General features: G+C 38.3%; 1 protein-coding gene across 5 annotated transcripts in view; it reads right to left on the reverse strand.

The window, feature by feature from the left end:
- agpat3 (1-acylglycerol-3-phosphate O-acyltransferase 3) overlaps positions 1 to 26,911 on the reverse strand; it is a 125,260-nt gene that overhangs the window by 92,629 nt on the left and 5,720 nt on the right. The window contains exon 2 of one of the 5 annotated variants that reach the window (XM_066707081.1): positions 18,536 to 18,610. The exons of 3 other annotated variants lie outside the window; for them this stretch is intronic. The gene's annotated coding sequence lies outside the window, so the exon portion shown is untranslated. Of the gene's footprint in view, positions 1 to 3,465; positions 3,845 to 18,535; positions 18,611 to 26,911 lie in introns of those variants that run through there. One more of the 5 variants, XM_066707079.1, reaches the window with a different exon arrangement.

Here is a 26,911-nt window from a genome sequence, read left to right on the forward strand (position 1 = left end):
CAAGGTTCTCCACTTCAATCTTTCGGTTGACAGAGAACCCCCTCTCTACTGTCCCTTGCCCATGAGACAATAGCAGGAGTTGACGGCACATTTTCCAGAGTTTCTGGAATTCCTTTTCTTTGGACATATAGCTATGCAGGAGAGTGTCTACTCGATCACAAAGAGAATTTGGAGACCAAGTCAACACTTTGAACTTGTGCCGACTCCCCCATGGTATCCAATTTGATGTTTTTCTTGCAAATTGTACATCTTGCAAAAATGTACATCTGCTGGGACTTTCAGTAACCAGTTCTATATGGATCAATACTTAGCCAAGAATCATTAAATTTGAACTTCCCTGGCATTGGGCCTGTTAGTTAGCTCTACTTCATAGGTTCATGCAGGGCTGCACCATTCTACTAAACAAAATGCATTTCAAATTTAATTCAAGCACTTTCAAGGACCTATATTTGTTTTCAAGTACTTTTCAGGCCTTGAATCCATGTGTCTGAAATTCAAGTACTTTCAAGTACTTTCAAGAAGCGTGGGAACCCTGCTTGATGGACCAGAGCTGAGGTTGCACCCACAACAGCATCTGGCTCGTCTGGGTGAGCGAAGACATCCTTGCCCGTTGATGTAGGCAAACACCTCCGTTATAATTTGGAGCACCCAGGAGTCCTAGGTGCAATAGTGCCAATTGTCGAGTTGCTGGGGGGTGTAGGGGTGGGCCAGAGACTGCTGGAATGTCTCAGGACCAGGGCGCGGGTGACAGAGAAGGTGGTCTAAGAGAGCCGGCCTCGTGCTTTGCACGGCCCGTCTATCTTGCCCGTTGCCGACCATGGTAATTATATTAGCAAACACTATCAAATAACAATACAAACAGAGCTAAAGCTAAAGTGCAGCCAGAAAGCCGGAACACAGAAGTGGAGATCAGTAACTAATGATACAATTTTGTAATAAAAATAGATATGTATGCGGGTTGGAAGTTAAAACATGTATAATATACACAAGCCTACCGGTTCACAGTTTCGTGCTTTTTTACAAATATAAACAGACAAGACAAACAAGAAAATAACTCAATGCTTATAGACCAAAGGTAATCCCAAGAGGAAGTTTGCGTCACACTCACAAGGGCATATAGGCAGCTTTGATAAAAGAACGTTTCAATAGGTATCCATGGCAGTACATCTGGTTTAGCTTGGAGATAAATCTAATGCAAAGAGCTTTTTTCAATACTACAACAGCAAGAGGTCAATAAAGGAGGAAGAGAAACAGCTAAAGGGCAAAAATGGAAGTATCTTGGAAAACAAACAAAATGAGGCAAATGTTCTAAATGAGTATTTCAGAGGTTTTTACAAAATAAAAAAACAGATAACATGCCACAGGTTAACAACCAGTCCAGTCAAACCCTAAAAGAGATCAGGATAAATGAGGAGGAGGTACTAAAGGGACTAGCAGAATTAAAAACAAACAAATCTGGGCCAGATGGTATATTTCCAACAGTACATGAAGAAATGAGGGAAATGTATAATTCAAATATTCCAAATGACACTTAGAATAGGGTATGTGCCAGCTGACTGGAAGACGGTAAATGTCATAGCAATCCACAAGAAAAGGGACAAAACTGAGCCAGGAAATTAAAGACCAATCAGTCTCACCTGCATTACTTGTAAAATAGAAAATAGAGGAACATCTTAAATGAAAACCATATTCTTGGAGATATTCGACATGGGTTTAAACGAGGCAGATCATGTCTTACTAATTTATTAGAATTTTATGAACATGCAACTGCAGCTGTGAATCATCTGAAAGCATATAAGATATACTTAGATTTTCAAAAAGCTTTTAATAAGGTTCCACACCAAAGACTGATCCTCAAATTGGAAGCTGTAGACATTCAGGGTAATGTAAGAAGATGGATTATGAACTGGTTGATGTATAAAAAACATAGGGTCGATTAGAGGAGTTGCTTCTAACTGGAGTGAGGTTGTTAGTTGTTATGCCAGCAAAATGTACTCAATGTTTGCGTACTTTTTTGATCTGAATGCGTGAAACTTGCAGGATGTACCCATTCACACAGAAAACAGAGAATGCCGGCAAGAGTGCTGTAGCCTCGGGAACAAGACGCTACAGAAGCATGTGCATTTGGGAGACACAGATGTGTTAGTAAAAGTTTGATCATTCCCCGTTTTGCCAGTTTCCTTCCAATGTGTTTACTGGGCCATTGCTTCTAAGCAGGGCGCCGATTCAGTTCAACTCACTAGCAAGAACAAATAATCAAGAGAAGAAAGCAAATTATACATCAATTTAGGGTGCGTATTCACGCTATGACCAGTTCATCAGGTTGTACGGTTGTATGTTCTTGCGGTGTGGTCACTGGACCCAGTGATCAAAGATTATTTGAGCAAGTGAACCCAGTAGGAGACTCAGCTCTTGGTTCATGGTTGCGTAACAAGAGGCATTGTGTGGTGTCTTGACATATACTGCAGCAAAGTTAAAATCAACTAAAATAAATGAGAAAAAAAACATGACATTACATTGTGTGTATATCTATAGATTTTAAAGTTGGCCTATTCTGCCTTAAAATCAAATTAAATAAACTACTGTCAGTGTACACTGTAATGCAGTCTAACACGTTTGCCTGTATAGAGATATTATATTTTGCATGATTTATTGGTATGTAACTTCTGACATATGTCTGACAACCTGTTGGTTCATCAATAACACTCAGAATTGCTGTGACTGCATTATTTTCAACCTCCTATTTTCAAAATAATTTGTAATACTATAATTGTCTACCCATAAACATTCTATATACATTCTCTACAAAATGTCGAATGGTGTTCCCTGAAAGTAAAAGCAAAAATGAAGAAGCGACAGGTTTCTTTCAAAAATTTCTAGTAAAATGTAAACTGATGTCCCCTGAGCTTCAGAAGCTCACAGAAAATCTTTGTTGTATTGCAGTCATCTAGCATCACATACCCGAGGAAAAAAGACTAATGCCAATATTTAACACAATTTTCTCTGATATAGGCAACTATATAAGTACATAAAAGGGATCTTTAAATAAAACTGATATATAATGGATGAAAAAGAACCAATTCCAACATACCTACCATGCCAGTGGGTATTAATAACATGCATACTATATATTATCTTTCTTGAACAGATACAAACTCTGATTGACCATTTAAGCACATAACCCTTAACAGACCATTATATATATATATATATATATATACACACATACATACATACATACACACACACATCCCTATCAGACATTTTAATCCACCTACTCATATGCTTTGATGTGCTTGAAGAACTTCACAGGGACCTGATAATGCTATAAGAACCACTAAAGAAAAAATACATTAATACATAATAAAATCATTAACAAAACATGTTCACAGAAAAGCCTGGCCAATATACCAGAGATGAAATACCATCTCAAACTCAAAGCCCTTTCCAAAGGAGCTCACTTACCAATAGGTGTAGTATGCCACTGCCAGAATTAGCAGAGCAGCACAGACTCCTGTAAATATTAAAACGCTGGTCTGGCTTGTCAACATCTTTGTGAATTTTGTCTTTTTTTCTCCACAGTATAGTCCACAGGAGAACAAAGAGTCAATGCTGTTCACCCAGATGGAAACTAATGTAAATCCCAAGAGATTATGATGACACAAACAAAAAAAGCAAATCTAAGACACCCCCACCCCTCTTTTGAAAAACTAACTCCTCAGCAAAAAAAGGAATTTTAGTATGTAAGGAAATGTAATGCAAAGATTCCTAGAGTACTGTGTTCAAGTCCAAATTGACACCTGCAAAATGGAACTGTTCACCCAAAAGAAAGTGTCTGAATTAATGCTGTCCAATGCAAAATGAAGCTAACGAACAAGACTAGTTTGCTTTTCTATAAATAAGTATCCACTGCAGAATGTAACATACCATCCTCTGGTTTAATCCTTAAATCAGCTTACTGTTTATTAGCTAGCTACAGGCACCCTGGATCAGTCACATTGCATTTTCATCATGTAGCTTTCTAGCACGCCAGCTGTGATGCTACAGGTTTATTGCTAAGGGGTGACTTGTGGTAGGAGGGTAGTCAGTTTAGATATAGATTCTTAGAAACTGTACTTAAATCTGGCTTATGTAAATAGTTTTAAATCCATATGGAAGGAAAATTATAAAATGTATATGTTATGGATGATTGGTGTATATATATGTGTGTGTGTGTACTATATATATATAGTGGCGCAAGTGTTAGCTCATCAAAAATATCACAAAAAACTCTAGTTTATGGTGCCTTGTCTTTGGGGAATTAAACATAGGTACTGAGAGCTCCGCCAAAAATGAATGTGAAAATATTCACTAAATCGGGATTTGCTGTCTGGTTGCACCAAGACGTTAGCAGCAGATGCTTTAAGACCTGTAAGTTGCGAGGTGGGGCCTCCATGGATCGGAATTGTTTGTCCAGCACATCCCACAGATGCTCGATTGGATTGAGATCTGGGGAATTTGGAGGCCAAGTCAACACCTTGAACTTGTGATTCATCAGACCAGGCCATGTTCCTCCATTGCTCTGTGGTCAAGTTCTGATGCTCACGTGCCCATTGTAGGCCCTTTCGGCAGTGGATAGGGGTCAGCATAGGCAGCCTGACTGGTCTGCAGCTATGCAGCCCCATACGCAACAAACTGTGATGCACTGTGTGTTCTGACATCTTTCTATCAGAACCAGCATTAACTTTTTCAGCAATTTGAGCTACAGTAGCTTGTCTGTTGGATTGGACCACACGGGCCAGCCTTTGCTTTACGTGATTAGAGACAGCGTAATAAATACACGTTTCTGTTAAGATATATTAAGAAGAGCTGAACGTGTATAGACATTATATTCAGACACGCATTATGGTACTGTAAGAAAATGTTTCCGTGTGCAACAAAATATTTGCTATTTATTATTTTTGTAATTATTGTAATCATCATAAAGATATGCACTAGTAGATATGGATTTTAAATGGCACAATTTGACTCCCTTAACGTATTACTCTTACTACAGATTTGTAACTGCAAATCAACACTTTTTGCCGAATTATTTTTAATTTACTTAGCAGACGCCCCTTAACCAGGACAAGTTACAGTTATAAACACATTTCACAATTAATCATACAGTAACAGCAGCTACAATATAGCAGGTTTAATTTAACTAAAGTGTGCACGTTTCATTCATGGCATGTATGGACACATTTATAAACCAGTCCTTTTAGAGGAAACCCAGATCTGCTGTATTTATTTATTCATTCATTTAACTTGTAACACACGTTAACTAAATCGTGTTCGCCTTCATGGTGATTGTCTCTGTGGGGCTGTTATACATCAGACTGCAAATATTTATTTTGTTGAGGAAAAAGGACTGAAAGGGGTTTTACTTTATTTTACTCACGCATATTTTTATGTTGAAAAAATATTTTATCATTATAACTGTTTTGAATGTTCTACCTCAGATTTGTGAAATGATCCACTGTTTGGAAAGTGTTTGTCATGTTCTGACCATAAAGAATAGTTTAAAACCACAATTAACCATCTGGTTTCTTCAACTTTTTCTCAGGAGCAAAAATCTGCCTTTAAACTTGAAAGAAATAATGATTTGACATTTATCGTGATAATTATCAATAGACTGATATTACATTTTTTATCATGATAACATGTTTGGCCATATCGCCCAGCCCTAATCACACGTCTCCAATCTTGAAATCAGTCATTCAGCCTATTTAAATGGAGGAAAGTATTCACTGTGCCATTTGGTATCACTGTGTGCACCACACTGAACATGGACCAGAGAAAGCAAAGGAGAGAGTTGTCTGAAGAGATCAGAAAGAAAATAATAGACATGCATGTTGAAGGTTAAGGCTACAAGACCAGCAGCATGATGTTCCTGTGACAACAGTTGCAAAAAAGTAGTTCAAGGTCCATGGAACTGTAGCCAACACCCCTGAGCGTGGCCACAAGAGGAAAATTGACTAGAGATTGAACAGAAGGATAGTGCGAATGGCAGAAAAAGAACCAAGAGTAACTGCCAAAGAGATATAAGCTGAACTCCAAGGTGAAGGTACGTCAGATTGATTGCACCATCCGTCACTTTTTGTGCGAAAGCGGCCTCCATGAAAGAAGACCCAGGAGGAATCCACTTTTGAAAAACAAAAAAGCCAGACTGGAATTTGCTAAAATGCATATTGACAAGCCACAATCCTTCTGGGAGAATGTCCTTTGGACAGATGAGTCAAAACCGGAGCTTTATGGCAGGTCACAACAGCTCTATGTTCACAGACGAAAAAATGAAGCTTTCAAATAAAAGAACACCATACCTACAGTGAAACATGGAGGAGGCTTGGTTATGTTTTGGGGCTGCTCTGTTGCGCCTGGCAAAGGGTGCCTTGAATCTATGCAGGGCACAATGAAATCTCAAAACTATCAAGGCATTCTGGAGTGAAACATACTGCCCAGTGTCAGAAAGCTCTGTCTCAGTCACAGGTCTTGGGTCCTCCAACAGGATAATAACACAAAACAAACAGCTAAAAGTAGGGTGGTCAATCCATTTTTTAAAAAATAATTAATTAAAGCTGTTATACACTTAAATGGTTAGATTATGCCTTAACTTAGATATGTGCATTACCAAAAAAACGAAATTGTGACTTTAACCCCAATAAATGTGTCTTTTTAGGCACCAAATACGTCTTTTTTTTTTATCAAATCCGCCATCTTGGATTTTCTTTACCTATCGTCATTAAACAGATGTTTTAAAACTTACTAAAAGTAAAAATATTAATAACAACCACATATATCATATTACAAGACCACTGTCTAAAGTTTGCATGTGCTAGTTGATACATATGTGTGGATTTGTGTGAACTACAGCCCAAAACATCGTCACATGGTGCGAGTCCGGCGTTTGAGCAGAAACGGCACCGGCGCATCCACGCAGCCTGGAGCTCAACACTGATACTGCAACACAATACAACATGCACACAGGAGCGAAATTAAATTAGATGAGGAAGTAAGATATAATGAGCATTATATTCAGTGCATATTTAAGTAGTGTACACTGCAAACGCAAGTTCATGTTTTGGTTTACTATTGGTCATCATCGTGTCCTGTTAAAACTGCATATCTATTGCCAGGAGAATTGTAAAATGTTTGCAGCACATTACTGTAACATGATCAAGTACCAAGAATAATAACTGCAGGCACAATGAAAGGCTGTTTTCACTTGCCACTAACAAAACAATTATACAAGTTATATAAATTATATAAATGGCGCTTTGATTGTAAATAGCTTACAATGTAATTGCAGACAGTTCAGAAAATATTAGACACAAATACATACATTAAAACAGCAGGACATTCTTCCCAGAAAATAAAAATCAACCATGGACTCTTAATTTAATCAACACTTTATTTCAAGTTTTCTGAAAGAAGAATAACAAACATCACATTTGTTAAAGTTAATGTAGCTCTACCTTCATGTAATTTGACCACTTTTATGCAAATTACAAAATAAGGAATAGCATTTCCTTTTGCTCGCCTTCTCTCTCACAACTGGCATTGATTTTGGAGCGGACTGCAGCTTACTGCGCAGCTCTGCTGATACCTCAGCATACCGCTCTAGGTCAGGGGTTCCCTATGTCTGGTGATGGAGGGCCAATTTCCAGAGGTTGCATGGGATGGGGGGGGCCACAGTAGAAAATTAACCAACAATGAAAACGAAATGTCCCAAATCATACATTTTTATTTCCTATACATTTCTGTTAGGGAACATTTATTCAATTGTAATTCTTGTTTTATTATTTTCCCCCACATTGTGCATTTTGTAACAGAAAATGTTCAGAAACTGTAAAAATATAGTAAAGGTTCAGAAAAGGGGGTTTGAAGGTTTGCTTTGGGGGGCTGCACCAAACATCCTTGAGGGCTGCACTTTGGGAACTTCTGCTCTAGGTGATCAGTTATCATCCTGTAGCACACTTTAACAAGACTAGCTGGAATTAACTCCACTACCTGCACAGTCATGCTGTCAAAATCTGCAGTTGTCTCCTCTGTAAGTTTCTGAAGGACAGGCTCCACATTCACTTCTACATCATCGAACAATTGAACATCTCCTGGCCGTCTGGCTGCCATGCCTTTGGTTTGCGGACAAGTTCCTGATACCTGTCACTCATCTCAAGAACATGTCCTTTCCTTGACAAAACTCACAAAAGAGGCTCTGTCACAATTTTACAAATTAATCCAAGTGCCCTACATTTTGCCAAGTACTGTCTAACATTTAGATCACCAAAAACAGCTCCACCAATTTGTTTTCATGCTGAATTTCTCTACTGAATTCCAGCAAATCAGAGAGCAGGTAAAAAAAACAGCAGCACTGAAAAACGTAGCGTTGATTCTGTAACCTTTGAATGGTACCAGTGGCACATATTCAGATGTATCCTTGCCTAACAGAACAGTCTTGAATTGCACTGGTTTTCCACTTTTTTCACAGCCTCTTTTCTGCACTGCCTTGCATACAGTTCTGATCAATCTAACGGTCCTGCTTTCTCCTACTGTTTTGTGTACCCAATGTAAGAACAAACTAACTACTTTGTCTCCACCATTTCCTCTCTCATATAGAAGTGTTACATCAGCCTGGTGGACCAAACCATAAACTAAATGCAATTCACAGAAAAGCTCATTTAAAAGTCTAAGTTTAGCCTTATCAGCCTCACTGAGGTGTTCAAAGTCTTCCACGATCTCTGGAAGAATATCTGATCTGTACTGAGACAAAATGTCATAGATTTTTTCTCAGGTGCAGCTCTGTCCCCCACAAGATTTCTAATTGTTGTGATGAATTCACTCACAAAAATGTACATTCAAGTCACACACCCCACTTCTGACTATGTCCTGAACCATTTCTCTGACAGTATCAAATGAACACTGAGCAGAGCCTGATGCCTGTTCCCTGAGTCCTAAATGCATCCTTATGCCATCCTTAAAAAATATGCCAGCAGTGTCATACTTGTGACCTATTCTTGTCCCATCTGTGCAGAGAGTCCAATCATTTTCTGTAAGAATTCTACTCTGCAGTCTATGTACCACCCAGTAAAAAAAAAAAAAAAAAACTACTCTAACAACCTGACATGCCTTATGTGTGCCAACTCCCATATTAGCAACTAAGTCCATATACACTTCACCTGCGTATCTATTTTCTACGTATGTTTCGGTCTTGTTCTCTAGGAACTTGTCCAGCTCTCCCTTCACTTCTTCACACTCACCCTGAACAGCACCTCTTCATTTAACTCTCTAACCTTGTCTGCCACACTTAAGCTCTGTTCATCATTGTGCGTGTGAAGCCGCGCTGAGTCCGAGTCACGGCCCCGCAACCGCGCTGAACCGCCGCCGCGCTGCTGCTCTACTGCACACACTGTACAGCTCACAGCACCCCATCAGTTACACACTGTACAGCTCACAGCACCCCATCAGTTACACACTGTACAGCTCACAGCACCCCATCAGTCACACACCTGCGATACTGGCTTCGGTTTTAACAACACAGATATTAAATAAAAGAAAGACAAATCCACAACTAGGATTCAGTTTATTAGTTTCCCGTCTGTCATATACATTAATGCATTTTTCATCATAATAAGGGCAATAATAAAAATGCATACTTCAAATGACTGCCACAGTCATATGCAACAACAACAACAACAACACAAAGCCTGCACTGACACTTTATTAAGAGAGGATTAAGAAACGCAACTCAGCTTCAGTCAGAGCTGTGTCCTCGTCTCTTATCACACAGTGACGCGTGCGCCCTCCCACGGCTGAGGGAAATGGCGGCTCGTGTTCGAATTTGTCTTTTCCCAGAAATACGCGGCACATGTTGCGTTTAAAACCCAGCCGATTACAGAGCCCAAAAAGTTATGCTTAGGTCTGTATAAAAATTTAAAATAGAGGGGTACGGCCACCTCCCATATGAGTGGCGACACAGGCATTTTATGTTCAGACTAGCAGCACACGTGTTAAAGCAAACAAACCTGTTTTTTTTCTGACTTCGGGTGCAAAAAAGCTCGTAATATGCTATTGGTGGGGATGTGACCTATCAGATGACACCTTCACTGGGGCTGTGCGTGAAACCACCATTTGGGCTTGAGCATTAAAGGAAGGGGAGGGACCAAAAATCTCGGTGCTCCCTGTCACTCAGCAGGAGAGGCGGGCTTTCCGTATCAGTGTTTAAAGAAACCAGCCTTTAGATTTGACACATAGTTTTATGTTTCTGATATTTGAAAGGGTTTATATTACTAATCTATATAGTATTTGAATCGGATGGTTCTTTTATTTGTTCTTAATAGTGATTTGAAAATGGCGCACGTAAGTGCTTGAAAGCTGTTCACGGAGAGCTTCGTGATAAACGATGTGAGGGAATGTTCGACCTCTCTACTAAAAGCACCCAAGAATGGATAAGAACAAAACATTGGACTGTTCTGAAGTGGCCTTCTACGAGTCCTGATCTGAATCCTATCAAACATCTATGGAAAGAGCTGGAGCAGTTTGCTCTGGAACAGTGGGCCAAACTACTGTTAACAGGTGCAGAAGTCTCACTGAGAGTGACAGAAAATGTTTGATTCCAGTGATTGTCTCTAAAGGTTGTGTAACAAAATATTAGGTTGAGGGTCCATTTTTGTCAATGCCATTTTCATTTGTTTTATTATTTAAATCTGAGCACGTCTGTATGACTTCCATATTACATATGACATCTTCCCTACATAGTTTTCTATCACTGTACAAAGTTTTTAGTTTTTTATTGGCTTTTGAAAATAAAGGTGGAATAATAATAAGGATAATAATTATAACTATAAGTTGCAGGCAAATTTGAGACTTCCAGGTGTTTCCAGTCAAGAAATGTATGGTTTCAGACTCCTAAAAATATAAATCAGAGGCAAATTTTGACAAAATCGGCAGAGTTTTCATAGTCAAGTTCCCCCGCTTGTGGTCAAATATGTTAAAGTACAAGCCAGTATTAATCTCAAAAAATCAAATACCCTTATTTGAATTAAATATATCAATTTTAATTAAGTTATATAAATAGCTCTGGTATCATAATAAATGAGTAAACACTTTATTCTCCAAGTCACGTTTGTGTACAACTTTAATAAACATCAAACTAAAAACTTGTATAGCTTAGAACTGCTGCAGCTTTTCAATTTGCAGTTACCTTCTCAACCACCTTTAGTTGCTTACTTTCTGATTCATTTGGTTGTCACATTGATTGCCGTTGTGCACATTATATATAATTACAGCTTGTAAAAGCAATGTAAATATCTCCAATTATTAATATTAAGCACCGCAATTATTAGGTCCGTTTTATCGGGTGTAGTTTGCACAGTAAAAGTCTAATGTACACCCTTTCAACTCTACTGTATAGAGCAAGCAATTCTGCAAAGTTTTTTTTTATATATATATATATATATATATATATCTCTTTGGAATTGGTGTCTCCGTCCAATTATTACAGAAATTGAGTTCTACAAGATTCCAGGATTCGTGATAAGGTGATACTATAAATTCACTTCTTTAATTGAACTTTATAAGTGTACATTACGCTACACATTTAAGTATGTTCTGTATTTTCACTTTCGGTTTCTCCATCGTTTTTTTTTTTTGCGGTTTCTCTACAGCTGAAACAATCCCTCACTATAAACAAATCTGTTTACACTATTTGTATTTGCTTCCAGAATTGTCTGTTTAAACAAATACTTTCCATTCTAATACTGTTGCAAGTGACTGACCCAGATTAAGGGTTTATAAGAAATTGAGGCTGAAGTGTGTTCAGCATAATCCAAGATGGTGGCTACACCATGTGATTTATACTTTTTTGGAAATAGCCAAATCAAGTACTAACATAAGCGCACTATGTACAAAAGCTGTCATAGCTCAACTCTTTACCACTCTTGATAAAATGATGTTTGAAATCTGAGTTTTTGTTTGAACTACAATCAAGGTGGCTTCCAAACCATGTGACATTATGCCGCCATTTTCCGTTCTAGTGAACATACCATAGACTCCTACATCCATGCCAAGTTTGGTGCGTTTTTAACCAGCGGTTCAAAAGTTAGTTATATGAACTGTGACCACCATATTGCTTATGGGATCAATCATGTCAAGTAACAATAAGTCCAATACAGTCTAACATATTGCACTATATGCATTTATTTGCAACTTGACCATATCTGAAATTTTATAGGCTCATGGTGGCCATATTGTTTTTCAATCAGCTTACCTTGAACAAATCTGATAGAGGAACTAGCCAAGGTCACATGTACAAAATTTCGTATGAATCGGACCAACCATTTCCGAGAAGAGCATTGAAGACAATAAGCCAATCCAATATGGCTTTTAAAAAAAAAAAACGCGGAAAAATAATAACTAGAAGTTGCATGCAACGTTTAAGGCTTCCAAGATGTTTCAGTAGCAGTGTACATTGTGTTGTCTCAAATTTGCATAGCAGTTATGCTAATCAAATAATTTTGCTTAGCAACACGAGTTGCTTGATTAGCAATTTAAATTGGTCTACCAATGATGAAAAGTGGTGTTTTTTTATGATTTGGTCTTATGACATATGTGCATTTTTATCTACATTACTTTGCATGCATTTCAGATTGTGAAATGTATTTTACAGATATTTGCATTGTTATTTAATGCTTGCATGTTGCAGGTGTGTGACTGTAGGTAATATCCTGCCCTATGCTCATCCCTGTGCCCAAGTTATACCACCAAGTCTTCCATGCTTCTCCTGAGGTACTAGTGTAGTCAAGCCTTTCCAGAATCCTGCACAGTACTATCCATCTCTGCTTACAGACCCTGACTGCATTGTGTATTTATTAAGTAATGCTTGCATTCATCATTGCATAGGAGAGGAACTGGTGTGCTAATACAAGTTTGAAACTCTATAGATGCATGACATTCAGCATCAGACTCAATGCAGATCATGATATCTGTCTTGACTAATACAGTTATGCACTTGAAGTGACTTTCAATACAACTTCTTTATTTTAACCTTCCGAGGCCCACCCATTTTTGCCTGATTTTACTGTTGTCATATTTTTACTTATAACTCTGTACCTACAAGGGCTAGAGGCAAGTATCTTATCTGGAAACACTTAGCACAAATTGGAAATTCAGAAAATAACAAATTATTGTGTTTGCCCCACCAGAGTTAATACAGAAATTAAAAAAAAGTGAAAAAAAGCACTTTAAGAAAAAAATGAATTTATTGTAAATATAACACTTGTTTAGTGCTCCAGGTAGACTTTTGACACTGGACAGTGAAACTTCAAAGTCTTATGAACTGGTGTAAAAATAACTACTCAAATCTAACCTCCAGAACAGAAAGTACAACAACCAGAATAACTATATACAAGTAACTAAGAATACTAAACAGGGAAACAGAATTCCAAACATCTGGATTTTGAATATTGTCACTTTAGGCATTACATAGACACAGGATATTCTTTACAACAGCTCCTGTCTATGTTGATGCAGTGACTCATCCCAGCCAGCACGCTGCCATGGCGTTTTATTCTTTCACACAGCACACTGTCAGTGGCTTTCATAGTGCTGTCAACAGACTCAGCATCTATTATTTGTTTTTGAAGGGTAAGGCGTTTTATTTTTTGTCTCTGCTTCCATTTGTCTACGCTGTATTTGTTTTTCTTGTTGTATCGCGTCTATCCTGTAAGCGCCCTGTCTTCCCCATGTGCGCTCTGTGCCTATCACACTAACACATAGCGCAGCCGAGCCTGCTTGGATATGGGCGTGTTTGGAGTCTATGGAAAGCTACAGCCCTGCCCTATGAGGGAGTGACAATCCGCTGGCCAATGAGGGACGGGACTCGGGTAACAGGGCACGGAATGCGGCCCTTCTCGGGCGTCACCAAAAAAAAAAAAAAAGCATACGCGTTTCTTATAGGGGAGGTACCTCAGCAATGCTTACACGCATTTTCGATGCTTGTTTTGAGTCGGAAAAATGTATTAACGCCTCGCACAATCAGCAAATCTCTCAAGAAAATATGGAGGTGAATTGACTCGCTTTTTGCGATGCGAACCCTGACAAAATGTTCGATGAGTAGGTTTCAGATTTGAGCAGGCATTTGTAGTTAAAATGCATGTGTTATTAAATGTGTCATTTTCAATTTCAATCCAATGTAGTATACATTTGACGCTTTCAATCTTTTGTCATTTTAAGTGCGTATTTTACGGTCAGTGGACTAAAATATTAATTTCTTGATTGCATGCATCAATTATGTACCATTGTATTTTTCAGTTAATTCTAGCATATATGTGAAGTTTTCATTCTTGTGTCATTCAAGCAGAATGAAATTTCCAAGTTTGGCCACATGATGGAGGTTAGAGGTCTACATATGGAAAGTCATAATGTGGCTGACCTGAAGCTGTCATTTTTACTGCTGTACAGCAGCCGTGTTTTGTGTCCTATCAACTAGGTTTCATCTTTGACAAATCCTTGTACTAATGTTAATTACAGAAAAGGTTCTAGCTTTTAGGCTTTTATAGTTCTGAAGATATTTGCCGTCATAATTGATACGTTGGTTTTGGAGAAGAAGATTTTTGTAGCATTTCACAATTTCACCACTAAACGCAATACGGTGGCAGCACTATGTGACCAGCAAGTGTAGTTTTCATTGCATTTGTAGGTATAAGTGATGTCTACAACACTTGCAAGTTACGTGAGTTTTCATGCATGTATGGGCATTTAAGGTGCATTTGAATTTTGGCGGAAGGAAAAAAATAAAATAATAATAATAAAAATCCTAACAGAAACAATAGGCTTCCAGCACTTTGTGCATGGAAGCCCAATAATAATAAGAAAAATCCTAACAATAACAATAGGGTTCCAGCAACTTCGTTGCTTGGCCCCCTAAATACACTCACCTAAAGGATTATTAGGAACACCTGTTCAATTTCTCATTAATGCAATTATCTAATCAACCAATCACATGGCAGTTGCTTCAATGCATTTAGGGGTGTGGTCCTGGTCAAGACAATCTCCTGAACTCCAAACTGAATGTCTGAATGGGAAAGAAAGGTGATTTAAGCAATTTTGAGCGTGGCATGATTGTTGGTGCCAGACGGGCCGGTCTGAGTATTTCACAATCTGCTCAGTTACTGGGATTTTCACGCACAACCATTTCTAGGGTTTACAAAGAATGGTGTGAAAAGGGAAAAACATCCAGTATGCGGCAGTCCTGTGGGCGAAAATGCCTTGTTGATGCTAGAGGTCAGAGGAGAATGGGCCGACTGATTCAAGCTGATAGAAGAGCAACTTTGACTGAAACAAGCACTCGTTACAACCGAGGTATGCAGCAAAGCATTTGTCAAGCCACAACACGTACAACCTTGAGGCGGATGGGCTACAACAGCAGAAGACCCCACCGGGTACCACTCATCTCCACTACAAATAGGAAAAAGAGGCTACAATTTGCACAAGCTCACCAAAATTGGACAGTTGAAGACTGGAAAAATGTTGCCTGGTCTGATGAGTCTCGATTTCTGTTGAGACGTTCAGATGGTAGAGTCAGAATTTGGCGTAAACAGAATGAGAACATGGATCCATCATGCCTTGTTACCACTGTGCAGGCTGGTGGTGGTGGTGTAATGGTGTGGGGGATGTTTTCTTGGCACACTTTAGTGCCAATTGGTCATCGTTTAAATGCCACGGCCTACCTGAGCATTGTTTCTGACCATGTCCATCCCTTTATGACCACCATGTACCCATCCTCTGATGGCTACTTCCAGCAGGATAATGCACCATGTCACAAAGGTCGAATCATTTCAAATTGGTTTCTTGAACATGACAATGAGTTCACTGTACTAAACTGGCCCCCACAGTCACCAGATCTCAACCCAATAGAGCATCTTTGGGATGTGGTGGAACGGGAGCTTCGTGCCCTGGATGTGCATCCCACAAATCTCCATCAACTGCAAGATGCTATCCTATCAATATGGGCCAACATTTCTAAAGAATGCTTTCAGCACCTTGTTGAATCAATGCCACGTAGAATTAAGGCAGTTCTGAAGACGAAAGGGGGTCAAACACAGTATTAGTATGGTGTTCCTAATAATCCTTTAGGTGAGTGTATTGTCAGTTAGAGCATTTATTTGCAGAAAATGACAACAGGTCAAAATAACAAAAAAGATGCAGTGTTGTCAGACCTCGAATAATGCAAAGAAAATGTTTAAACACAATACTAATGTTTTAACTTAGGAAGAGTTCCGAAATCAATAATTGGTGGAATAACCCTGATTTTCAATCGCAGCTTTCATGCGTCTTGGCATGCTCTCCACCAGTCTTCACATTGATGTTGGGTGACTTTATGCCACTCCTGGTGCAAAAAAATCAACCAGCTCGGCTTTGTTTAATGGCATCCATCTTCCATCACATTCCAGAGGTTTTCATTGGGGTTCAGGTCTGGAGATTGGGCTGGCCATGACAGGGTCTTGATCTGGTGGTCCTCCATCCACACCTTCATTGACCTGGCTGTGTGGCATGAAGCATTGCCCTGCTGGAAAAAACAATCCTCAAGAGTTGGGGAACATTGTCAGAGCAGAAGGAAGCAAGTTTTCTTCCAGGACAAACTTGTACGTGGCTTGATTCATCCTTCACAAAGACAAATCTGCCAGATTCCAGCCTTGCTGAAGCACCAGATCATCACTGATCCTCCATCAAATTTCTCAGGGGGTGCGAGTCACTATGGCTTGTAGGCCTCTCCAGGTCTCCATCAAACCATTAGATGACCAGGTGTTGGGCAAAGCTGAAAACTGGACTCATCAGAGAAGATGACCTTACTCCAGTCCTATACGGTCCAATCCTTATGGTTTTTTGCAAACCTCAGCCTGGCTCCTCTTTGCTTCTCATTGATGAAGGGCTTTTTTCTAGCTTTGCACGACTTCAACCCCTAGGAGCCTGTTGTGAACTGTCCTTGCCGTGCACTTCACCCCAGCTGCCATTTGCCATTCTTTTTGTAGGTCATTTGATGTCATCCTACGGTTGTTGAGTGACATTAAAATGAGTTGGCGGTCATCCCGGTCGGTGGAGAGTCGTTTTCGACCTCTGCTGGTCTGTAGCTTTGTTGTCCCCAATGTCTTTTCTTTTCCTCACTCAAAACTTTCCTTTTCAACTCTTTTGGCATGGTAAATAGTTATTTTTTGATTCCAATTACTTTTGAGGTACTACTAGCACTGTTTTTGGCATCCAGCTGGTGATGACCACAGCAGTGGTTTTTATACTTTTCCTCGTTAAATAAGATTTGGTTCAGGTGACCACCTAATCAGTACCTCATTCAATAGAATATGCATACATACACACAGACACACACACATCCTCACATCCACACATACAAACATACATGAGAAAAATAATAATTCTCTAACTAGGTTGAAACCTACTGTTGAAAACATTCAGTCTTTAAGGTTGTTTCTTTATTTATATAATAATTTTGAGATTTTGAGAACAGAGGGCAGCTCACACTTAACGACTATTTTTCAACAAATTTCTGTCTTTTGCGTCGTGAAGGAGTCACACTACACGATCGCTTAAGCACAGGGGGGGGGGACACTTCTCGACTGATCTGAAATCCTGTGTCGTGGGGACCTCTGACACAGCCTCGAAACTCCCCACATCTCACGGAAACACACGTGATCCATCCAGAGAAAAGGTAAACAAACATGGACCTGGACATTGACAGGTCACGTTCGTGTAGCAGATGTCCGCAGTTCTGTGCAGATCTGCGCTGCTCCACCAATGGGATCAGTGGATATCTGCAGATCTGTGCAGGACTACGGAACTCTGCGCAACAAGAACGCGACCACAAGCTGCTGATGCAGTTCGCATTCATCTGTGCTGACAAACAGAAAAGCAGAGAGAAAAGAAACGGCATGGCTGCGGAGGCGAGGGCAATAGCCTGTAAACTCTGGAGAGCTGGAGGTGAGCAACAGTCACAGCAGGAAGACTTAAATTTCTGCTCTTAAGAATAGATTACATATTTTAGGTGATCATATCTGGTTGGTGTGTGTTAGATTTTCCATATTTCAGATTGCCTATACATTGCCGAAGATAATTAAACCAAAAATCACTCAATTTAAATAAGGTGAAATGTGTCAACTATGATAAAGAAAAATGATAAATTTGCCACATATAGCTTTATGTCAATGTATGCGAGATTGATCTTCATGACTGTACCAGAGGACTGAGTGTTCAGAAAAACCTCAGAGACTTGCCGCAATCTGGAACAATCTCATTAGTGTCAAACATTATTGTAAATGCATGGTTAAAGACTGCCATTATAAATGCATGGTAAACCTTGCTTCAAGATGGACTTTATTCAATTTATACTGCAATTGTGAAATGAGAGATGCATCTGCAAAGAAGGGGCACTGTTTGTCATACCTCTTACGCCATTTTCCGGACAAAATGTAAATACAATGCTATTGCAAATACATGATCATGCTCTACCGACCTCTACCCTTCACCCACAGGATTGAAGCGCTGCCAATGGTCAGCAGTCTGTTCGCTGTTCTCTGCTCTGTGGTCTCTGTTCACGAGAGAAGCACTCGATTTCAAGTATAAGTAACTATGCAGACCCGGAAATCAGACGGCTCCTGCAATTACGATTATTTTGAATGTTACTCTCACTTCATTTATTTAAAAAAAAAACGTGAATACATATGAATACACCTGAATATACCATGTAACTTTACTGATGCAAAAATGCCACGTTTGCACCTTTACAGATTAACACAAAGGGAAATGTACCTAAAGAGTGTCTGTAAGCAATACAAATATATTTCTAAGCAGTTTTCCTCTATTTCAAACAAATCTCATTCATTGAGTTGTTTTTGTATTTTTAAATCGGATTTGTTCTCATTTTTCTTTTCACTAGAATAATTATGCAAGGGCACACTGAATCACCTTCTTTCCTGAGTTAGTAGACAAAGATATTTATCCCCACTCCTGTACTACATTTTACAATGAATTAAGTTGCATAACCATGGCATTTTGACCCCGTGTAAATTAAAACTGCATACTACCGCATTTCCTGAAAGATAGTTAAAACATTGTGAGTTCTTCATGTAAAACTATGCCGTCCTGTTTTGTGACTAAATACCCAATACACTTAAACATCATTTGAAAAGCAAACGATGTCCAAGCATTCTTTTATTTGTGAAGATTGTTGTAATCAGCTCTATCAACCTGGTACAGACAGGGATAACAAGTAATTATGCTCAGAAACTTCTCAATAGACTGTCTTCTATTTTAGCGTATGAATTCTATAGGATATCCATTCTTATTTGTTAATAAATATTTGAATTAAATACCTATACAGCATTTCTACACATCATATATTATCATTATTTTATTAGTAGATTTGCAGCCGATACCCCTCGTCTGTCTCTCCTGATCGATTCAGCATGTTTCCAACTTTCCTTTGTACTTAAATTTTGATCTCGTTGAAAACTTAGCGGCCCACCCCCGGCAATTAAAATGTAGGGCTATATGATTAAATAATAGACAATTATTTGTGAAAATAATAGTAGTAGTAATAATAGCTATTAATAATAACAGTGTTGTTGTTATTATAACTATTCCTCTCATTGTTAAATTGCTAATGCACGGGGGTTGGTGGGGGCGTGATTAAGTGCAAGCAAATCTACACACCAGCTTAGTCAACTGATTAACAGTGAAGTGCCTTACAGGTGGGGTGTCATTTTATTTTTACATTAATGGGTGACTATTTACTTTCTAAATATGTCTAGAAATTTTCATTCACATCCGTTTTCTATAAGATGGAAAAAAAAGCACAATTGTTTGATAGATAGTTAAAAAAAAAATGGATTCCTCACATTAGGGCATTCATTCATTCAATTTCTGTTTAATACTGTGTTCAATTGCCAGAACATGCAATATCTATCCCAATCAGTAACATTGCTGTTCGGAGGCAGGATGTTGAACTGATCATCACAACGACTTGTTTGTTGCACCATCATTCAACAACCGGATTGATATGGTTTAGGGATATTTAACACATTCACTTATTTCAATTTAGCAGCTAATTTTTAAACCCATTCTGTCTCAAAATGTCCCAGGATGGCAGGTCCTACAGAGTCACACATCACAGAGAGAGGTGCTTCTCCTAGCTCGGGAATTCTGTACAGAATAACTAGTCTCTCATTTCTTCACTGTAAGTTTTTTTAGGGCCTTAATAATGCAGAGATGCTGCTGTTACATACCTGGATGCAACCATATATGTGTAGTGTTAAGGGAGGGTGTATTTTGATAAGAGCATTCAGAGCCCTTAGCTGGAGCATTGATCTAAAGAAGACCTCTCCCCCAAAATTAACAGATTTCCTGACCTCATCGGCCCATGAACTGTTCTACATCAAAGTGGCAGTCTTGGGAGGATGGCACCTAGAATGGGCCAAATGGCTTGTAATCCCTGCTGTGAAATGTCTGGGGAAAAAGGCCTGGAGGTAATAAAAACCTTTGAAGTGGACCAAAGAGCTGAAATCCCGAAACAGAGCTACAAACCCAGGCAAAACTGGCATTTCCAAAAGATGGTATGGATTGACATCAGGCATACACAAGCCTCCTCCAATAGGAGACTGGGGGTTGGCACCCGAATCCAACCCCGCAAACTGAAGAACCAATCGTCTATGATCTGACAGGCGTATAAAGGGTATCACAAGGCATTTCTCTCTCTCTCTCTCACCTGAACCAGTAACTTGCTGCCACAGCTCAACCTGTAGCTCTGTCGCCAGAAACAGAAACGGAAACCAACTAAGTCTTTGCCGGCAACAGAAGAGTTTAACTGGGAGAAGGAGATTGAGCCGTACGAAGAAAACCCTGCTTGCCAAGAAGACATCCTGTGCACAACCTTGGAGCCTTCAAACCAGTGGAAAATCTGTTTGGAAAAGACTCTACTTTCTCGAAACCCCAACTTCCAGGAGCATCGACTGAAGTAGAAGTTATTGGACAAAGCCGAACCGGACTGCCTTTGTTCCAAACAACATGGACCTTGTGCCATGTGTTTTTATTTGAGACCTAAGACAGAGAAACCTCTCTGCGACGAAGTTCAGATAAGTTTAACAGTTTGGAGTTTATTATTCATGACATTTGAGAAAATCAATTAGAAATGTTATTCTGTGAGTCATAAACTTTAGAATATGTAATATAATTTAGTATTTTCTTAAATATAAATGAGTGCTGGCTTAAAACTGTTTTGTTTGACATTTTAGAAATAAAATCTGTCAACGCTGAGAAATATCTTCTCATTTCTGTTTAACTGTTTAGTCTGAAATTGACACACGTTAATAGACACTAGATTATAGGTCCTTATATATAGGTCCTATATATCCTTAATCATTGAACATTAATCAATTAGGGAGAATTGTGATAGGAAGAAATGATAGGATCTTTCTCGGCACCCAAATGTTAATGAGACTGATATATATATACCGAGAAGTTTTTTGACATAAATACTAACCTGCATTAGTTATTTAATGTCCGACTAACAATACTAATGAGAGACTCACCTTCGTTTTACTAACCGGTATTGTAGTCAATGTGTTTGTAATTTTGCGTAACGTTTCGTGTGTTATCATTTGCGATTCAATGTTCTTTGATTTGGTCACGGAAGTGATTTGTCTTTGATTTGTTGATCTTGAGTGAATTTTTATTAGTTTTTCCCTTTTTGTATAACTAGTGTAGTGCTACATTTTATCTTTGTTTTTAATAAATTTGAGAATTTATATCTTTGGAATTGGGGTCTGTGTCCAATTATTGCAGAAATTGAGTTCTACAAGATTCTAGGATTCTTGATATGGTGATACTTAAATTCACTTCTTTAACTGAAATGTATAAGTGTACCTTACGCTACATAATGATACACCTATTTACCATGGTATCTTTCTCCTGGGTGCGTTATTATTATTGTTTGGTCACGTATTTTCGTCAGCGCTAATGCAGCATAACAGCCTGATGTGACATCACGCATAAATTACAACAGCTTAGAGTGATCTGTAATTTTCACAGAGGTGTCACTCCAGACTTGTTTTGTTATACACTTAACGTTAAAACCTACATATAAAATCTAGAGGTCAGGGACTGATAGCTTTTTGAAACTATCGGTAATTGGCAGAAATGAACGCTGATAAATGGACGATAGTTTTTTGGGGTTGTACACATTAATATCCTTGGTTATAGGGGACAAACAAGACCTCTAGTGGTAAAATGAAAACCATCACTGACTCCCTCATGGAGTTTATTGTCATGTGTGACTTGGCTCAGTGCACAAACACTGCTTGGCTTGCTTAAAATGTATGCTTGCTTAACAACTTGCTGAGAAGAGTTAGGTAAACAAGTTGTTGTGACACTGAAAATCAAACAACTAACAAAATAAAATGGAAGGTACTTTGTTTACAAGTATTATAAATAGCTACTTAGCACTTATATCCCTGAATACCAACACCCGCGGATTATTTTATTCTACCAATTAAATACCATATTTCAAAAGGGATTATACAATTTATTTGATCGGGAAGTAGAATAAATATTATTTATGTCCCCTAAGTAGTTTAGTATAAAAGAATAAAAATTGCTGCGCTTAAAAATATTTTATATGAAATTATTGTACACGCAAAGCAGCCTGGGCACTTAAAAAACAGGTGATTTAGTGTTAACTGGCATGTAGATTTGCCAACCCTTTTAAATCTGTAATGTAAGGTGAACGTATAGATTGCTTCAACTAATGGATCATTTTGTCATCAGAAAGACAGGGACCGAGCAAAACCCACCTATTGCTAATACTAGCCAAGACACCGCCTGCGAGGCTAGCCATCCTTCTAACGGCGCCAAGCCCACTTCGTCCGAAAGCACCTACAATGTGAGTGTTGAGGCCGTGAGCCTGCTACAAAGATTAAAAAAAAAAAAAAAGTCATAAGGACCCTTAAAATTTGGTTTTGTTTTGTTCAAATGCAAATCAGGAAACAAGGCTTGTGTGTGTTAGATGTAAAGAGAAACTTGCACACAAGAAACCATCTAAATTAAAAAGGCATTTAGATACACATCACAGCAAGCTGACAAGAAAGTCATTGGACTTTTTTGAAAGGAAAGCAAAAGATATTAAATTATCAGATTATTCATAAAAATGTGACATTAAATGACAAAGCACAGTTAGCCTCTTATATGGTTTTGTACAGTGTAGCTAAAGAGAAAATGTCCCACGCTGTTACAGAGAAATTAATTCTGCTGGCAGCAGTTAATTTTAAATGCATCCCACTCTATGACAATACTGTTCCTCATAGAATTATTGACTTTTCTGAGAATCTAGAAGAGCAGTTTATTTCCATATTAAAGGCAGCAGGAAATTTCTCATTACTGTGCAACTTTATTAGTCTATGTGAGATATGTCTGGGAAAATGAATTTGTGGAGGATTTGCTATGCTGCTTGACTCTACCTACCAGTACGACAGGTAAACAAATATTTGAGTCACTGAATAACTACATGGTTGTTAAGGGCGGACTGGACTGGACAGGACACAGTCCAAGGGAATAACGAGTGATGGGGCCGCGAACATGATGGGGCAAAAACAGTAGTGGAATCAAGGAGGCAGCAGGTCTTTCTCATGTTTGACTACAAGTTTTATTCCTCCCGTAATTTAATTATAGTTTACATTTTTATTGCCTGTATGTGATACCTTACGCTTGTCCACATTGAATTTCATCTTCCAGGTGTCAGCCCACAACTGAATATTATCCAAGTCCCTTTGAATAATGTGATTGTATCTGCCGAGCCACCTGTTTTAGTATCATCTGCAAATCTGATAAGTTTGCTAACTATCCCAAAGTCCAGATCATTAATATTGATTAGAAAAAGCAAACACCCTAGTACTGATCCCTGTGGAACTCCACAAACAACCTCACTCCAGTTACAAGCAACTCCTCTAATTTACACCCTCTGTTTCGTATACATCAACCAGTTCATAATCCACCTACTTACATTAACCTGAATGCCTACAGCTTCCAATTTGAGGATCAGTCTTTGGTGTGGAACCTTATCAAAAGCTTTTTGAAAATCTAAATATATCATAATCATAAGCTTTCACATGATCTACAGCTGCAGTTGCATATTCAAAGAACTCTAATAGATTAGTAAGACATGATCTGCCTCGTCTAAACCCATGTCAACTACCTCCAAGAATATGGTTTTCATTAAGATGCTCCTCTATTTTACATTTTACAAGTAAAGCAGGTGATGCAAGTAATGCATTTTCCAGAGGAAAGGTTTGACGGTTTGAGGGACAAAAAGTGGATTAAGAACACCTTTGAGATTGAAAGCCCAGAGTCACTTATTGAACTGACACTTACTCCTTCTGAGGAGGCTGAGCTTCTACAGCTGACCAGTGATAGCACATTAAAAACACAACATGGATGCGTAAAAACATCATCATTCTGGATTAGCATCTCATCGGAATATCCAGTGCTAAAGGCCACAATACACTATGACATTTCCATGAAATGCGAACACATTCGATTTAGTTGGATTTCATGAAATCTGAATGCGTGAAATCACACTTTTTCATGGGGTGAAATCAGATTAAATCAGATTAAATCGTGATGCAATCACATGCTCTATACGGGGCATTTGGGAGCAAGACCACATGGGGAAGTTAGGAGTTTTGAAAGAGAAAAGAAAGAAAGAAGATTGAGAGTGTAAATACCATCTGTAGCTTCAGCCATGCTGTACATTTTGGCAAAAAGACAGCTTCACTAAAGACGTATATGCAAGTGTACACTCAGTATTTGTTGCAGAAATTAATGAAAGCAATACTAGTTTCAGTGTTTCACGTGTGCATGTATTTATACAAAACTAAAACAAACAAAAAAAAACATTGTACACTTTGCTAAAACTATTTTTGTTAAATTGAATCAGGTGTATGCATAAATGTGGAAGTCGTCACAGTATATTTCTTAAAAGATCATTAATCCAGCAGATTTAAACAAATAAAATTGTCCATTATAATGACTTGCGATTAACACTAGAAGCGCCCACATTTCAAATTACTTACAAGAGTCAAAACTATAATAATGATAGGTAAACGATAGAATAAAACTAGCACAGATTCAGTCATGTATGTAAATGGAAATATTAACAGAAAACATAAAAATGACTGCTATAAATTACATCAAAGTGCTTTTTTTCTAAACGTGTATACTGCACAGTCAAAACACATAGATGAAACAAGTGTTTATTTGCAGGGTAATCGCTCTGTGTCCACTCAATATGACTACAGTTGTAAGAAGACACTATAATGCTAAACAATGCATGTGTTTTTCAAGCAGACTGTAGACTATAAGTGAGGTAGAGATTGCAATTTGAACATGATTTGCGTTTATGCAGCTAAAACACCGTAGGGATATTTTATACATATATTTAGGAAAAGTCATGAACAAGTATTCACAGTGTAGTCAGGAACACAAAGTTATTCAAATGAAATCGTTCAAACTGACCAGCCTACGCTTCTATAGTGTTACATTATAAAGGCAAATCACGCAAGAGATCACATCACGAGTTGTAGTACAGTATCCGCGCACAAACTGCAGGGTTACAGCCGCTAATGGGAAAACTAAACTTTGGATACAAACTCGATTCGTAAAGAAATATTGAAGAGAAAGAAAGGTTTTCCGTTTCATTTCCATGCAATGCTTTTCTTACAAGGGCAGTGTGGGTAGTTTAGGGTATCATTTGTGAGCAAAGCACCCGTTTGCTGTAGCAATTATAATTTAGTTTGCTGATTATTATGATTTAATGTTTTTTTTTTAAATATACATTCCTATTTAATTTAAATGTTTTACCATTAACGTTACAGCGTTGTTATACTGTAATATCAATGCCTAGTATATATTGTGCCACCACTTAGTCTGTTTGCATTTATTTTAATAAGTGCCCATACATCAAATGGCCATTGATTAACCGATCAAATATTTTAATCGAATGACAGCCCTAATTTTATATATGCATGTATGCGTATTATTGTAATGAAATGTATGGTATTATTAGCAACGTTACGCCATCCTGAGACATCAAATATTTTGCTTTTGACAACTTAAAAATAAAAAGATGTGAACAAAGACTAATCAAGGCTAACTTACCAGTATACAAAATAATATTTATAAATATAAATGTATAACTTTTCATGTAATTACTGGGCAAATATTTAACACAGTAACATCTAAACACTAGAACATCTATGAAAGAGAGCAACACCATGTATAAGATACACAACTATGATTTGAGGAAAACGAAATGGAAGGTAACAAATACGAAAATGAGAGGAAAATATGTATTTAATGTTTATTTAATATTTAATTAATGGCTTTTGCCAATTGACCACAGTTTTACAAGTACGGGACAGTAGTCGTAAACAGTACTCTCCTGTCCAACTTCCTATCTGCTGTTCAAGGTTCCCAGTGATGTCATAGATGATGTCATGTGACTCCTTCTTGCTCTCTGATTGGATTCTTGTCCAGGGCGATTTCATGAAAATAGGACTCTGCTCTATTGCCTGAAATCAGATGAAATCGCAGGAAATCGGATTTCATGGAAATTTCATAGTGTATCATGGTCTTAAGTAAAGCTAGCATTTTGTTGCTTTTGCCTTTCACAACGAAATTTCACATTTACTGGGATTTTCCATTTTGACAATAAAGACAAAGTACAGAAACAGAATGAACTCTGTGCCTGCTATGTGCACTGCCCTCTCATTCTGCACATCTGACTGAACTGTGATATTTACAAAAAACAAGCAGGCCCATTGGTCACATTGGTAGCTTGTAA

This window comes from Amia ocellicauda, chromosome 6 (assembly GCF_036373705.1).
Source record: "Amia ocellicauda isolate fAmiCal2 chromosome 6, fAmiCal2.hap1, whole genome shotgun sequence".
Taxonomy (NCBI): Eukaryota; Metazoa; Chordata; class Actinopteri; order Amiiformes; family Amiidae; genus Amia; species Amia ocellicauda.